The sequence below is a fragment of the Phoenix dactylifera genome, chromosome 16, assembly GCF_051530095.1.
Source record: "Phoenix dactylifera cultivar Ajwa chromosome 16, Ajwa_hap1_PhDact_Kaust_v1.1, whole genome shotgun sequence".
NCBI classification, from domain to species: domain Eukaryota; kingdom Viridiplantae; phylum Streptophyta; class Magnoliopsida; order Arecales; family Arecaceae; genus Phoenix; species Phoenix dactylifera.
The window spans coordinates 9308091-9323682 of NC_143205.1; the positions used below are offsets into that span (position 1 = coordinate 9308091).

At 39.3% G+C, this 15592-nt stretch overlaps 1 long non-coding RNA gene across 1 annotated transcript; it reads left to right on the forward strand.

The window, feature by feature from the left end:
- Window positions 1-4886: 4886 nt before the first annotated feature.
- LOC149751111 (uncharacterized) lies at window positions 4887-5853 on the forward strand. Its single transcript, XR_016398611.1, has 2 exons — window positions 4887-4999; window positions 5678-5853. It is a non-coding gene; the product is annotated as an uncharacterized LOC149751111 (long non-coding RNA).
- Window positions 5854-15592: the final 9739 nt, after the last annotated feature.

Here is a 15592-nt window from a genome sequence, read left to right on the forward strand (position 1 = left end):
GTATTGTGATTTGTTTAAGTTTACTAACTCATCATTTAACACAAGTAAGATAGTTAAAAGTAAAAGAAACCAATTCACCCCCCCCCCCCCCCTCTTGGCTTGTCACCTTGGGCAACAATTAGTATATCAGCAAGAGAAGGATAAAAATGTGAACCCAATTAGATTCCCAAAGTCATAAGTTTGTCTACATCATTTTAAGTCTCTAATTAATTCTGTGCCTCTTGTGCCAAATATACTGATCCTATGCAGTCATATTGAAACCGATTGCTATGCCTAAGCAGTTTTCATACTTCCCCTCTTTAAAAACCCCCTGCACAGCAGCTAAGTTTCATTACCAAATATTTGCCAACATAAGTCACATATAATTAACTGGAAACCTACCCGAAAAAGGGAAAAAACCAATACCAGGTGGTCCTAGAATCGATTCCATGAAAAGGGAAGCCATTGTGCAATGGATATGGACCAAATTCACTTTCCTATCTAAATCGAATATTTCTGAGCATGTATGGAACAGCACATTGTTCCTCATCCACCAATTAAAGTACAAAGTTATCTCTTTTGCCTAACTTATAGGATAACATCATGGATAGATTTAAACTATCAGCATTAGAGAATACAAGTTTCCCCATATGCAATATCTGAGACACATTAATAAGTTTGATGAGTTTGTCAAAGGGAATTTGGAGCCAGAGAAGATGGTACTAGAAACAGATAGTTGTTGTCATTCAAAATACCACTTCTCTGTTATACACTCGGAAGAGAAGAAAAGAAGAAAAAGTTAATACTACACTAAATATTTAGTCCCCCTCTCACACATCAAGAATCTACTTTATCACAATAGCAAACTCTCACATGGTGGAATCAGTGTTTTGATAGCTTATGAATGTTTGGTGGTGTTTTGAGACAACACAGCTTTTTGCATTGTTTGGATCCAAAATTTTGCCTGATCATCTTTCATGATCTAGCTTGGGGTTCGACCGCTCTGGATCAAATTACTGAACAACATATGCTTCTCGAAATCTTATATTTTGTATTAATAAAATTCGCCAAGATCTTTTTGTACCATGAGTTCGTATTGGTGATTCATACCCTAATTTCGTTTATTATTTTTTTATATTACTTGCAGTTCAATCAGTATTTTGATAGAATGGACAAAAGTTGGATAAATAAGTCGAGATCCAGTGCCGAATATTTAAATGGAGTTCAGAATTTCGTTAAATTTGCTTTTGAGAAATCTGAAATGAATGGGAATATTTTTTGTCCATATCAAAAATGTGTAAATTGTTATGCTATCGCTCCACAAATTGTTGAAGAACATTTGGTATGGAATGATTTTCTGAAGGGTTATACAGAATGGATATTTCATGGAACGTCTAAATTGTCATCTTCATCTAACCAACCCTTAATTATAGAACACACTGCTAGTATTGGATCTAGTAACACAGACAGAAATCCTGTTGTACAAGATGATATGAGGGGCTTACTCAGAGATGCTCTTGAACATAATATTAGAAATTTAACAGATTTTAGTAGAGAGCAAGAAGGAGCTCCAATAGGTGATGAGCATATCGTTACTGAATCTATACATGTTGAGGAACCTATAGACTCTGAAGATAACACAACTCGATATCATAACTTGCTGAAAGATTGTGATAAAGAACTATATCCGGGTTGTAAAAATTTTACGACGTGGCACCATCGGCACACTTATGCCGACGCTTCAAACGATTATGTTAGCTACAAAGCGTCGGGGAAAACCAGCAGGAAACCCGTGACGAAATTGTCCGTCAGGCTATCGCCGACGCTATATAAGCATCGGTAAAGCCAGGGTTTTGCCGACGCTTTCCTTCTGCGTCGGCAAAAACTTTTGCCACTCTGGTATCTCCGACGCTTTGCCGATGCTTGGCGCTGCATCGGCGGTAGTTTAGCCGACGGTAAATAGCATCACCAAAGGTCCAAAAAAGCGTCGGGATAGGTCCTTTTTCCTGTAGTGGATTAATGGTTATCAATTTCGGAGATAGGTCTCACGAGATAGTTGTATTTATGGTATTTCCATATAATTTATTTTTTTACAAGATATGGCATTAACTTAGTTTATAAAGGCTAATATTTAATAAATATCTTTTACTAGCTTAATTGGTATCCTTGTGAATGATAAATATATATCACTTAGTTATCTCATTGGGCTTGTCTCAAAAAATGGTCTACTAGGCATGACATCATTGTTGTTCATAGGTTTTAGCCGGCACAATACGCATTTTTTTTGGTAATGTTATGGATGATTAAGGTTGTGACACCTTATGGAGATGCCAAAAATCTTAATATATATTATTCTAGCCTTTAATTTTCATATAATAGAAGGAACGCATTTATGACATGTTTTGCATATTAAGATACAAGAATCGTTTCAAACAGTATTTGTCTGCAAGAAGATCTTGTATTAGTGATAGATGAAGTATAATTTAATCATTTCAAAAGTAAATAATTAATTTACATATTTTATAATATCTATTAATGTTTAGGTTTATTCTTACTTGAAAAATCATAGTTGATGGAAATGAAAATTATGTTGCTATATCATCTGATTAGCAATTGTTTCATCAACCAGGCTCTAGTACATCCTCCTCTAAATATCTGAGTAGGTCATTTAACATTGATAGATTCTCTTTTATAATATTCATTTGATGTTGGAATATTTAAAAAAAAATATTATTTTCTTTTTTTTTTGGGTGTAGGAAAGTATAATTAACTATTAGATGTCGGACTGCCTCTGGATATCAATGTCAATTTCGTGGAGCTTTGTTCTGGTACAAAGAACGTATAAACCACTATTTACTTTGTTGCCGAGAGGAAAAAGTGCACCTCCTACTAATGCAAGCATTAAGCTCAGATGATGATTCATTAGCTATAGACCGAGACATTGTAGAACGATTAATTAAGATGTTTGATTGTAAAAATTAAATCATTAAAGCTTTTAGAAAGGCCAAAGACCGTAGTCAGAATTATCGCCAATACAATTAAAATTAGCAGGAAGATGCGAAAGAGACAGTTTATATTATAATGCTCCTTTGTGTCCTAAAATAGCAGGTTTAATTATTAATGACCTAGATCAGGTAGATTGTCAACTTGATTTTGTTGTGGAATATAAATAGAAGGATTAAAATGTATCAGTGACTTACATCTTAGCTTTATGGCTATGCAATATCTAATTTTATTTCCATTTGATGAAGATTGTTTTAGAATTAACATCAAATAAAAAAGTTGTTTACACAAATACTCAATGACGAGGCAGCGTATAATCATGAGAGAATTCTATGCTTATAGACTGCAACAAAGAGTAAATGAAGGAAAATTATTGATAAGTGGAGGAAGATTATTCCAACAAAATATAGTTGATGCTTTTTCATGCATTGAAAATGAAAGGCAAGACTAGATTAGAAGAAAACAAAAAAATCTTAGATCAGAAATTTATAAAGGTATCAAAGATGCAACTGCCAGAGATGGTGTTGATGGTAATACAATCGGAAAAAGAATCTGTGAGATATGGGGCTGAAGTCGGCAGCCCCAGCCGACTTCAGCCCCGTCCCCATTCTAGGAAGGCCGGAACAGAGGATTGCGATTGCGATCCTCCCCGGTTCTTCCGGGGACAAACCAGGCAAGGGCGCCGCGGGGATCCCGCGGCGCCCTCCCTCCGACCGATCCGCGGCCAATCCCGGCCGCGGAATCCTCTCGGCCGCCGCGATTCACGCGGCGGAGAGTCGCCGCGAGGGGTGATAAAAAACCCCCAAGCCCTCCTCTCCTCCGCATCCTCCTCCTCCTCCTCCTCCTCCTCCTCTTTCCCCCTTCGCTCCTCCTCCTCTCCTTGGTGACCGGCGTCCTCTTCCCGACCGAGCGCCGCCCGGACTCCCTCGCGGCCACCACCTGTTCCGAGATTCATCCTCTAGATTTCGAGCGCCGCCACCGCCGCTTGACCACCGAATCGAGCACTGGCGGCCGAGATCTTCCTCCCACTACCTCTGCCACCGCCGGTAAGCCTCCCTCCTCCTTGCTTTCATGGGTTTTGGTCTCCTCTGTTTCAACCCAAGCAACCGAGATGATCTCGGTTGCTTCTCCTTCCCGTCGGCCACGGCGACAGTTGCCGGCCGCCATGGCGGCCGGCTAGCCATCGACCGAGGGGTGGCCTTCGGCCACCCAGGCCGGCCACCCCGCCGGCCCTCTCCCTCTCTTCCATCTCTCCTACTCCCCCTGTCCATGGGGGGGGGGGGTTTGAGGAAGGAAGAGGCCCATCACGGGCCAAGCTGGGCCCTATCCATTGCAGGCCCAACTTGGGCCCAGTCCAGTCCGGATGGGCCCAGGTGGGCTGAACCTCTATAGGCCCGACTTGGGCCCAGTTCACGGTGGGCCCGACTTGAGCCCAGTTCACGGTAGGCCCAGTTTGGGCCCAGTTTTTTATTAAAAAAAAGAGAGAGAGAAGAAGAAAATCCGAAACCCAACTTGGGCCCTATTCAGATCCGAGCCTGGAACCCGAACCGGATCCGAAACCCGGAACCCGAAATCCGAACCCATTTGGCCAATAAATGAAATTTTACAGATAAGCCCTTGACATTATGTTATTTCAGGACCTTCTGTAATTTGTATCTGATCCCTATAGAAAAGATTTATTACATAAAGGTCCCCAACTATATTTTATTTAGCCCACTCGAGCTTTATAAAATAGTACCCTGTAAATTAAGTATTAGTCCCTGCAATTAATTTTATTGTATAAATGAACCAATTAGAAGCCAACCTTGGGGGCCCTATTTAGCTGGGTCTATGCGGGCCCATTGGGCCGTGTCCGATATGGGCCCTATCGGGCCATGCCCATTATGGGCCAACTCTGGGCCGTGTCCAATAGTATTATTTTTGGATTTTGCTTAGTTCTGAAATTAACAAGGAATTAATTAAATTTAAACAGGTGAACCTGATCTGCCTATCTGAAGTAGGAATTAAGCGAGAAGAGGTAAGTAACTTAATGCTTCAAAGTGCATTTTCGAAATTATTTGGTAAAATAATTATTAGTGGATTAATTTCGAAATATGTTTTGTATTTAGTAAAATGAGTCTGGCATGTTAAATTTCATTTGAAAATTTTGTTATATGCTCTGAAATTCGCAAAATATGACTGGATAATTTATGAAATCTATTTTTCTGTATATATGCATTCTCAGCATGGCTATGATCTATTCTGCTCTGTTCTGGCCCTGCCAATGGGGATTATACGTTGGACCTGTCGACTTGTAATCTGTGAGGAACCGGTTTCGACACCGGCTGCCATCAGTGGGTAAATATAATGGATTTGGCACTTTTGTGCAACACCGGCTGCCATCGGTGGATAAAAATAGTAGATTTGGCACTTTTGTGCAACACCGGCTGCCATCGGTGGATAAAAATAATGGATTTGGCACCTTGTGCAACCCATGCCACTGGGTTACGTAGCCGTAGCCTATTATGTTGAGATTCTGGTATCAGAGTTTTTGGAAAAATGATAATAAGTTTTGAAAATAGTAAAACGATGTTATTTATGATTTATTCCAGTCATTATCCTGTATTTTGACCTGATATGCTCCGACCACACTTTGGGGTATTTTGTTGCTTACTCGGCTAGTGTAACTCATTATTTTATTTTCTCTATTTTTCAGATCCAGAGGCTTGATCGCACGGGAATGGGGAGTGCGTTAGATGTTCCGATGATTCCATCAGTTATTGGTCCTTTTGTTAGATTGATTAGAGTATTTGACTTACGTCAGCATATGTTATTTGAAATTTTGTAAGACTGCTTTTGAATAAATTTAAATAATTATGTCAGTTTTGAACATCTGTATTTGCTTTGATATGATCCGATGCCTAGCACGCTTGTGCGGCCCGCCGTGCGGGCGTGCGGCGTCTGCCGCGCCTCGGGCTCGGGGCGTGACAGAATCATAATACCAGCAAGTTTTATCAGTAGTCCTAGATATATGATTCAAAACCATCAAGATGCAATAACTATTTGCAGATGATATGGACCTCTTTTTTTATTTATCACATTTACTTGCAATGCATAATGACTAAAAATTCAAGTTACTTTGAACCTAATTCCTGATCAAAGATATGAAGATAGATATTATATTATTAATAAAGTTTTTAAAATAAAACTCGAAGAATTAATTTTGGATATTACAAAAAGACAGCATTTCGGAAAAAAAACTGTGGCAGGTATATTTCTATCTGTTATAACAAATTACTTAGCATTTATTTATTGGCATATTTGTAGTTAACTAACATTTTTATAGAATCTTTTTACTACCTACAACTTTATACACAATAGAGTTTCAAAAGTGTGGTTTGCCCCATGTTCATATCCTGCTTTGGTTAGATCCAGAACACAGATATCCAATAGCAAGGGATCATAGATTCTATAATTTGTACAGAAATATCTAACAAAAATAATGATCCAATGGGATATGAAAGTGTTGCAAAATTTAAGATGCATGGTCCATGTGGATTAGCTAATCTTAAATCACCATGCATGTTGAAATAACACTGTTCAAGACATTTTTTAAGAAAATTTCAGACAAACAACAATAGATGAAAATGGATTTGCCATTTATAGAAGTAGAAATGATGGACAATATGTTATAAAAAATGGGATGAAGCTTGATAATAGATTTGTCATCCTAAAAGCATAATTTGGATCTGGTTATATGCTATCGAGCACATATTAATATTGAGTGGTGCAATCAATCAAGGATTATTAAATTTTTGTTTAAACATGTCAACAAAGGTGCAGACAGGATAAAAGTTGTAATAACAGAAAATATGCCGATTAATGATAGTATTGGAGAGCAGCGATATGAACAAGTTGATGAGATTAAGATCTATCTAAACTGTATATATTTATTGGCATATGAAGCTGTATGGAGATTATTTTAGTTTGATATTCCCTTTGGAGAGCTAGTAGTTGAACGATTGGTTGTACATCTCCCATTCATGAATGTAGTTACTTATCATGGGAATCAAAATTTGACAGCCGTTCTTAAAAAGAAAGATGCAAAAAAATAGTATTCATAGAATTGATGCAAGCTAACGAGACATCTGAAGATGCTCGAGAACTAACTCATATGGGGTTCCCCACAAAATGAGTATGGAATTCTAAGGATAAAATCTGGACTAGAAGAAAATGAAAAAAATGAATTGGAAGAATTGTTTATGTTCATCCAGTTTGGGTGAATTGTATTATTTAATAATGCTTTTAAATATCATCAAAGGACCAAAAAATTATGATGAAATCAAAATTGTAAACGATATTGTGCATCCTACATTTCAATATGCATGTAATGTGTTTGGCTTGTTGCGTAATGATAAAGAATGGTATGAAGCAACGGATGAAGCTTCTCATTGGGCAACAACATCCGATTTACAATAACTTTTTGTTACTTTCACTACAGGAAAAATGGCATTTCCCGACGCATTTTTTCCGACGCTAGGTATAAGCATCGGGAAAAAATTGAATGAGGCCAAGATTTGCCGACGCTTTAACTAAGCGTCGGTAATTCTCCAGAACAGACGACGCTCTTGAGCGTTGGCGTAATGTTACAGGAACAGCCGACGCTTTTTAAGCAAAGACGACGCTTATTAGCGTCGTCGTAATTGCAATCTAAGACGATGCGTATACGCGTCGTCAAAAGTCAAATTAATAACAAAACCAAGCGGCCGGCCCCCTCTTCCTCATTTGGCATCCCGATCGATCAAGCCCTAGGTCCTCTCCTCCTCCCTTCTCTCCGACGACGAGCGGCCGGCCCTTGTCCTCTCCGACGCCGAGCGATGTCCGACGGCAAGCTCCTCTCCTTCTCCCTCCTCTCCGGCGCCGAGCGACCGTCCGCACCCTTCTCTCCTCCTCCCTCCTCTGCGGCGCCGACCAGCCGACCCCATCTCCCTCTGCCTGAGACAGAGGTAATTCAAAAAAATTTTATCGGGTATTACTGCATTTCTTGAATTTGAGTAATGCTAATGGAAGTATGCTAGCAAAGACAATCAAATCTCACAAAAGGTTGGGATTAGAAACAAAGCAAGGTTAGATGCATACTATTCTCTGTGTTCTTGGTAAGAACATCCATCTCTGTAATGGTAGTTTTCATGCATCATTCTTGGTATTACCCTATACTTATTTTGGTTTCATAGAACAGGCATGTGCATGTATGAGGGGAATATATATGTTGCAAGTTTCAAACTGGATCAAGTTTTCTGGTTGTTTAAGTGAAACTGTTCTAATTTAATAAACAGATATTACGCTGTAAATTAATATTCAGCATCCTATTTTCTTTCTTTTTGAAGTTGAATGAGATATCTAGAATGTGGAAGACTTGGAAGCTGTTTGGAAACTAAAAACCAAAATATTGGATGAAAGGCAGAAAGATGAAGCTATATAATATTCATGTCGAAGACCTCATGAACACTTGATATAACGTCAAATCTTGTTACTTTAGCTATGATACAATTCTAGCCTTTGTGGCATATAATGCAAGTGTTCAAAAACTTAACATATTAAACAGTAAGATGCTCAGATTTCAAATCCCAATGTCTTCAATTACTTGAGTTCACAGCATCTTGTAGTTGCTTATAATAATTGGTCATGCTTTTCAAAAGATTCACTGTCTTATTCCTGAAATCAGGTACTAAGGCTCTGCATGTAACTTAAATGGTAAGATCAACAACCAGGATCAAAAAACTTAGCGCATCACCAAACATATGGACATACTGTTGTTCACAATAAGTGTATCACCAAAATTGTAACCATCCCAAAGACATTAACTATTTGAGGGAAAGATGCTAAGCTAAATTTTATCATTTAAATTTACGTAAGGGGGATGTCGCTGCTTCGCTAAGTGAAGTAGAATATTCCTGTAAATGTTGCCCATTAATACAGCTGCAGCAAAATCTAAATCTTGACAGAGACAACCGGGACTGTTGATCATTTGGATGAGCTTAGGAATGTTGATAACCTTGAATCCATAAAAACAATTGGTGAAAACTAAACAGCATATGCATTACAAGCAAAATTCGAGTAAAGAGTGTTTGAACAACTGGTTTAAGTTGGAAGACTTCAGAATTTAAAGCAGCCAAAACCATGAGGGAATAGTTGAATGAGGCTAATCAATGGGAAATCAGAAAATGAGTACATGAGGATGAGCTCCACATGACTGATCCCCTAGCCCCTGACTGTGACTGACTTAGAAATGTAACTAAAACTAGCTGATCAAGCCTAGGTTCAAGCCAAGCAGAATATCGGCCTATTTCTAATGCGTTGATACCCTTAAAACCATTCTGGGTATCAGACTCAAGGTCATCTTTACACAAATATTGACTATGATCTTTTAAACCATCATAAGTATATAACTAGCTGACGCATCACAAGTTAGATAATGAAAGCCATGCATAATGAAAACATATAAAACCATTATATTATCTAGATAAGCCATCACAAGGATTGAGCTGGGGTTTGCTTCGACTTGGCTTGATATCAATTTTAAGCCTAGAAGCCAAGATCAAGCTTGGCTGGTTTACATCCGATTGATGCTTGAAAAAGCTAAGAGTCAAGCCAAACACTATCCACTCACAAGGAGCTTGAATCAGTTGCATAGACATTATTTTATAGGCTCGAATCACATATGATTGACTGTCATTCTGTTGGCAGATATAAAAGTAATTTGAACATTAAATCAGCTATCTATTTATATTGTTGGTGATGGGGGTTGCCTATGAGGGTGGGTGATAGTCAGTGCAAACAATTTTTAAACTCTTTTACCATTCAGCCTTGGCATTGAATTAATTAGCAATTTATTTAGATTTTATATTATTTAACTAATATTGCTTATTTTTGTGCATACTAGGTAACAACATGCTGCGAGAAAAACGATTCAGAGATGTTGAGTTTCAGCACACATCCGTGGGATCTTCTTCCGATCAGTCCCTGCGGTCCCAGCAACCCGACGAGCCCCAGCAGCACGAGTCCCATGCTCAGCATGAGTCTCATACTCAGCACGAGTCGCAGTCTGAGCACGTGTCACCTGCTGATTGTCCAGACATGGATGACGTGCACATCCAGAGTAATTTGATTTAATTTTATATATTAATTTTTTTTACAAGCTAATTATATTAAATCATTTGCCTTTAATGTTTTAATTAAAGGATATTTTATTTTATTTTTATAGATGGACTGGGGAGAGTGAGGAGGACACGAGGACCCACTCGAGCACGGGACGTGTGGAGCCTACGTGAGGATGAGAAGATCGTGGTACATTGCAATGTACTGGGGCAACCCATCAGGAGGGTTGCAAGCATTTTATCGACTTTTCTAGGATCGATTGCGCGGAAGGGTCAGTTGTGTCCGCTCAACTATACGAAATGGAATGAAATGCTTCCTTCGTATAAGGTTGAGCTTCTTAAAGTTATTGAGGTAAAGAATTGAATTTGCTTACTATCACAATTTTATTTTTTGATTTAACATTGTTATAACATTCTTTAATTACTTTGATGTAGAAAAAGTTTTTGCTCCCTAAAGAGAGTCATGATTGGGTGCTGAAGTCCGTCAATCGCAAGTGGAAAGAATATAGGGCCAAGTTAAAGGCGGATTGGAAGCATGATGGTATGACAGAAGAGGAGGTTGCCCGTGTTTATCCTCCTGATATAATCCCTCATCAGTGGAGGGAGCTTGTCCACTATTGGTTTTCCGAGAAAGCTCAGGTTGTGTATATTTTTTTCAATATCTTATATTATATTTATTAATAATTTAGATTACAAATTTATATTGTTTATTCCTTTTTTGGGAAGACATATTCCAACATTGGTAGAGCTACACGAGCCTCTCAGACTGTTCCTCATACTTCAGGCTCGATGAGTTATGCTCGACGTAGAGCTGAATTCGTCAGTTTTTTTGAAACTTTTTGAAACTATTTTAAACTGTTCTATCATATAGCATGTATCATGATAACTAGCTTGCCAATATATCTTTTGTTGTAGGTGGATGATAATGGAAGGGAGCCTGGTAAGGTGGAGTTTTATAAGATGACTCACACCCACCGAGATGGCAGTTTTGTTCGGGAGGAGTCAAGAGATATAGTTGTATGTATTCATCTTTGAATCTTTCAACGATATTTTTATTAGTTATATTATTGGCATACATTAATATGACCTTTTCTTTTGAGAGATATAGGACAGGGCAACAACTCTTATTTCAGAGTGCGTCGGGGAGTCATCATCATCCAACGCGACCAGTCATGTCGAAGCTCAGGTGCTCGCTGAATTATTGGGCCCAGAGCGTTATGGTAGAGTGAGGGGTTATGGCGTTGGAGTTACCCCCACTCAGTTGTCTGCAGTGGGCATGTATACAAGAAATGCTGGAGAAGGCAGTAGCAATGCAGAAGTTAGTAGACTTCGGACAACAATTGAAGATATAAAGGATCGCCATCAGGCAGAGTTGGCGGAGTTGAAGCAGACCAACAAACTTTGCAGTCTTAGCTTGAGCATATTTCATCTATGTTACAGCGATTTCTCCCTCCTCAGGTAAATAACTATATATATTTGATGACTACATAATTATCATTTATTTTGCATGAGTTAATGATTTTCATATTCCTAACTTCTAAAGTTTTTTTTTTTTTTGTAGATTCCTGATACTTCAACAGTTCGTAGAGATAATGATGGCGCTACATCCGGTCCGTGATACTTTTTAGACTGTTATTTAAGGAGTTTTCTATGTATCTTTCTTATATTTTTCAAAGTACATTGTAATTCTAAACTTATTAATTATATATGACAATATGAATGTTTTGAATGATCTGAATATTTGTGTTGATGTAAATGTAATGCAGGTTCATATTGATGTAAATGCTGATTTATGACAAGCATGTGTTTTTCTAATTTTTTTTTAAAAAAAATTTCATGCCCGACGCTTTAAAGCGTCGTTAAAAACCACATGTGGCACGGGCTGAAACTGTTTAGCCGACGCTTATAAGCGTCGGCAAAAACCACCCCAGCAACACCGGCTAGCCCGCGTGATGGTCTATGCCGACGCTAAATTGCGTCGGCAAAACAAGATACACCGACGCTTTATTAAGCGTCGGTAAATCTTGGCCTTTGGCGACGCTTTCCGCTTGCGTCGGCCAAAACCTTTTCCACTCAGGTATAGGCAACGCATCTACGACGCTTGCTGTTGCATCGGCTGGGTTTTCGCCGACGCTAATAAGCGTCGGGAAAGGTCAAGAAAAACGCCGGCAAATGTTACTATTCCTGTAGTGTTTGATTGTTTACTGCGAGGTAGCTGATCCAACTAAATTATTAGAAATACATTGGAGACTATTCACAGATGATATTATTTGCAAGTTAAGAAATATTTTAGAACTGTCTAATTTACAAATTTATGAATCACAATTGAAAAATTATGTTTTATTTGAATTGGAGAAATTATTCAACAAAAATTTCTGCCCTCATTCAGATCATAATCTTTCCCAATAGAATCATAACAGAAGAAATAAATAATAAATTATTGAGAGAAGAGTTAGACTATAATGTGCATGAAGAACAATGAAAGCAGTCAATATTATTCAAGGGATTAAATGATGAATAAAAGGTTATTTATGATGATGTTTTGAATGCTGTAAATGAAAACAAAGGAGAGTTATTTTTTGAATGACCATGGAGGGAATGGAAAAACTTATCTTTAGCAAATAATAATTTTGAAATTTGTTCTGATGAAAAAATTATTCGAACTATTGCTTCTTTGGGAATAGCATCACCTTTATTACCTGGTGAACGAACGGCACATTCAAGATTCAAGATTCCAATTCATGTTGATGACTGCTCAACATATAAAAGGGAACTCAACTTTCAAAATTAATTAAATTTATAAGTTTGATAGTTTTGAATGAAGCCCCAATGAACCATAGAAATTGTTATGAAGCACCTGATAGATATTTGAAAGATATTTTGAAAATGGGAGATTCAGATATTGATAAAAAAATCATTCGCTAGGAAGACCATACTTTTTGAAGGAGATTTTAGATAAATTCTTCCAGTAGTTGTTGGAGGAAGTAGAGCAGAAATAGTTGATGCATCAATAAGTTGATCATATTTATAAAAGCATTACACAATTTACATGTTAGAAAGAAACATGTAATTATAAATAATGACATGGATGAAGAATACAAAAAATCAATTGTTAATTCCCACAAATGGATTTTGGATGTTGGTGATATTGCAGAAATCTTCAAATACCTCATTTAACTTATTGTGTAGCAAGCAGTCCGTGAACATTTTTCTTTTGAAGCATTGTGGAAATGGTTGAAGTTGGCATTCTAACTCCCTGCCACTCCATAACTTTGTTTTTGCACAACCTTCAGCTTTGCATTGCTGCTACTACAATTTCATATTTTTCTAATACTATTTAATTCCCGCCACCGCGACCTCTATAATTGATTTATTATTTATATCTAATATTGTTCTCATTATTCCAACTATAATACTATTAGTACTGCTACTATAATAAGTATTATTAATATTGTAAATATTATTTGCTGTTCTTGGTATCTTTGCTACTGCTGTTGCTACCGTCTGCATTTTTTGATAGCGAACAGCTCCATCTCTATTTGCACATCAAGATTGGTGTCTGCAATGTGGCATCCAATCTTCATGACAGCAATTTCACCATGTAAGATTGAATTTGAAGCTTGTAAATATTATTTCTCCATGAATATTGCCAATTTGGCTTGAAGGTCATATGGATGTATAGATTTGGTTTCATTTAATAATCCAGTTTGATGATTTGGTCATTTAAAAATCTGGTTTTATGCAGATTCTGCATGCCTTCTTTTATAGATACTGTGAGATACGGGCTGAAGTCGGCAGCCCCAGCCGACTTCAGCCCCGTTTTCCTTTTTTTTGGAAGGAGCCAGAGCAGGGGATCGCAGACGCGATCCCCTCCGGCTTCTTCGGGCGCAGCGAGGGCGGGGCGCCGTGGGCGTTACGCGGCAGCCCCGCGGTCATTCCGCGGCCACCCCACGGCCGCACGAGCGGCCGTTGATTTTGCCCCACCGCCGCGATTTTCGCGGCGGAGAGCTGTTGAAATGGGGTTATAAAACCCCCCTTTCCTCCTCCCTCTCCTCCGTCTCCTCCTCTCCCTCTCCTCCCTCTCCTCCCTCTTCTTCCTTTGTTCTTGCCTCCCGAGTGACCGGCGTCCTCTTCCCGACCGAGCGCCGTTCGGATCCCCATCGCGGCCATCCCCTGTTCCGAGATCCATTATCTCGGTTTCGAACGCCACCGTCGCCGCTGCTAGCCGCCGGATCGAGCCACCTGCGGCCGGGATCTGCCGCCTCCGTCGACCGCAGGTAAGCCCCTTCTTTTTCTCTTTATTCCGTTGCTAAACATCCTTGTGTTCTCCCTTTGTTTTGGCCCCAAACCGAGATCACTCGGTTTTCCCTCGATGCCCGTTGTCGCAGAAGCTGCCGGCCGCCACTGCAGTCGGCCGGCTGTCGGCCGGGCAACAGCCCCCGGGCCGCCTTGGCTGACCCCCCCCCCCAGCCGGCCCCTTCTTCTTCCTCTCCCGTTCTCCCATCTCCCCTGTTCATGGGGAGCTCGGTGAAGAAGAAGGCCCACTGCATGTGGGCCGTGAGCAGTATGATGGGCCGTTGGGCCCTGTTCACCGTGGGCCCAACTTGGACCCGGTTCAAACTTGAAACCCGAAACAAAAAAAAAAAAAAAGAAAACCCGAAACCCAGTTCATATCCGAAACCCGAACCCGAAACCCAGTTCAGACCCGAAATCCGAACCCGAAACCCAGTTCAACTCTAAACCCGAACCCGGAATCCGAACCCGAACCCGGAACCCGAACCCGAATCCAAAATCCGAAACCCAAAACCCGAAACCCAGTTCAGACCCGAAATCCGAAATCCAGTTCAGACCCAAAATCCGAAACCCGAAACCCGAAACTTGAAACCCAGAACCCGAAATCCGAATCCATTTGGCCGATAAATGGAATTTTACAGATAAGCCCTTGACAGTATATTATTTCACAAAAGGGTATTCTATAATTTATGTTTGGTCCCTATAAGAAAGATTATTACATAAATAATCCATTAGAGACCAACTTTGGGGGCCCTATTTGGTCGGGTCTATGCGGGCCCATTGGGCCGTGTCCGATATGGGCCCTATCGGGCCATGCCCATTATGGGCCAACTCTGGGCCCTGTTGGGCCATGTACAATAGTATTATTTTTTTAGTTCTGCTTAGCTCTGAAATTAACAAAGAATTAATTAAATTTAAACAGGTGAACCTGATCCGCCTATCTGAAGTAAGGGTTAAGCGAGAAGAGGTAAGTAACTTAATGCTTCAAAGTGCATTTCTCCAAATTATTTGGTAAAGTAATTTATTACTGGATTAAATTTTGAAATATGTTTTGTGTTTAGTAAAATGGGTCTGGCATATTAAATTTTATTTGAAAATTTTATTATATGCTCTGAATTCCGTGAAACATGCCTGTACAGTTTATGAAATCTATTTTTATATTTATGCATTCTCAGCATGGC